This window comes from Piliocolobus tephrosceles, chromosome 5 (assembly GCF_002776525.5).
Source record: "Piliocolobus tephrosceles isolate RC106 chromosome 5, ASM277652v3, whole genome shotgun sequence".
Lineage (NCBI taxonomy): Eukaryota > Metazoa > Chordata > Mammalia > Primates > Cercopithecidae > Piliocolobus > Piliocolobus tephrosceles.
The window spans coordinates 140,010,592-140,012,830 of record NC_045438.1 but is presented as its reverse complement, the minus strand read 5'-3'; the positions used below and the strand labels follow the sequence as shown (position 1 = coordinate 140,012,830).

At 41.0% G+C, this 2,239-nt stretch overlaps 1 non-coding gene across 1 annotated transcript; it reads left to right on the top strand.

Annotated features, from left to right (window-relative positions):
* Nucleotides 1-1,727: 1,727 nt before the first annotated feature.
* On the top strand, nucleotides 1,728-1,800 carry TRNAK-UUU. Its single transcript has one exon. It is a non-coding gene; the product is annotated as a tRNA-Lys (tRNA).
* Nucleotides 1,801-2,239: the final 439 nt, after the last annotated feature.

Here is a 2,239-nt window from a genome sequence, read left to right as displayed (position 1 = left end):
CCCACATAAATGGCAGCGCAGATGTAATAAGCAAATGATACAATAAGCAAATTGCAATGGGAAGGGGAGAAGAGAAAAGATATATATATGTATATAGTAAATATATGTATATAGTATATATATGCATGTTTATAATGTGTGTGTATATATATAATGAAGGATTCATCACCAGACCAGGAAGCAACAGCCCAGGCTCCAGAGTCAGCCACTCGTGCGTGCACAGAGAAGGAGAGGCCTCAAGAAGCTATGGTGCGGCCTGGGACCCTAGCTCTTTTTGAAACAAGTTGTTTGGCATGAGGCCCAGTCACGAGGGCCCTTCGCAACTGGGCTGAAGGAACAGGAAAACGTCAACTTGTTTTTGAGATTGCCTGTTGTTTTTCAATAACTTACATGTAGGAATAGATTGAAACAGAGATTTCTCCGAAACAGCACTCGATGAACACCTCAAGGGGCTCATACAACCTGTTCCAGGATTTGGTGACTATTGTTTGTGTCCACGTTCAATTGAGTTCAAATTTAATATGTAACTTTTCCTCCACAAACTACAGGACATTATGTTAAGCCATGTACAGAAAGTAAAACTTCACATATTCTCTCTCATTTGTGGCAGCCAAAAATAAAACAATTGAACTCATGGAGACAGAGAGTAGAATGATGGTTACCAGAGGCTGGGAAGGGTATTGAAGGGGGCAATGAGATGGTTAATGGATACAAAAATATAGTTAGCATGAATAAGATCTATCATTTGATAGCACAACAGGGTGATTATAGTCCAGAGTAATTTATTGTACATTTAAAAATAACTTAAGATAGTAACTGGAATGTCTGTAATACAAAGAAATAATAAGGTGTTGAGGCGATGGATGAGGTGATGGATGCTTCGTTTAACCTAATATGATTATTACACATTGTATGCCTGCATCAAAATATCCCGTGTATCATATATACATATATATGCTATGCACTCATAAACATTAAAAATTTAAAAAGATCCATAGATGAAGAAAAAATACCTTTAAAAATAAAACAAGGAAAAAAGAAAGAAAAGATCCATTATTAATTACTGCCTTTGTCTATCGGTGTCTGGAGAACGAATATCTGGCAGAAAAAGGCTTGCTGTGTTTAACATCACTATTTCTAAAACCTTTAGACTGTGACCAGCAAAAACAGCACTAAATGCTAAACCAAAAGACACTGTTACACGCGGTTTTCCCTCTCTGGCCAGCCAGACTGCCGGTCTGAGGTCCATTTGACAAAGTGATACCTGGCTGGCAGTTTCATCCACCAACAGGAAGGGGTCCGTTATGGAATGTTCTCTTGCATCTTCAAATTCTTCTTCCTTCGTCTCTCTTACCCTCTGCCGACAAAGGCTGCGAGAAAGACATACAAGACAATACTGAGAGATACGAACAAAAGTAGCTCCGCTGTTGCCTCTAGAAGTTTAGGCTGCAGGTAATTGGCGAGAATGAAACCCTCTGTATCAAGCAACTCCGCAGTGCTGTGTGTAGAAGACGCCTCATCTCAGGTTACGAAAGTCTACAGAAAGGAGATGTTTAAAAGGAGAAAAGGAAAATGTTCCTAGCGGTCATAATGTCACTCTTAAGCAGGATCTTCGAAATGAGCAGAACTCAAGTAATGTGATTTACGATTTGCAACATGAAACATAAAACCAATGGAACAAATGGAGAAATCTAGATTAGATATTCCGTGGGCAGCATTGCACAAGGGCCTGGATAGCTCAGTCGGTAGAGCATCAGACTTTTAATCTGAGGGTCCAGGGTTCAAGTCCCTGTTCAGGCGGACTCTCCAAGCTATTTTACTCTAGATCAGGAGTCCCTAGCCTCCAGTACACTAGCCCGGTACAAGGCAGCGCGGCAGGAGAGCCAGCGAAGCTTCATCTGCATTTACACACCAACTGCCCCATGGCTCCTATGACCGCCTGAGCTCCCCCTTCCTCCCAGATAAGCGGAGGCGTCAAATTCTCATAGAAGCCCAAACCCCATTGTGAACTGTTCATGAAAGGGATCTAGATTGTGGGCTCCTTATGAGAATCTAATGCTTGATGATCCGTCACTGTTTTCCATCACTGCCAGATGGGACCGTCTAGTTGCAGGAAAACAAACACAAGGCTTCCGGTGATTCTACATTATGGTGAGTTGGATACTTATTTCGTTATATATTACAATGTAATAACAATATAAATAAAGTGCACAATAAATCTAATGTGCTTGAATCATCC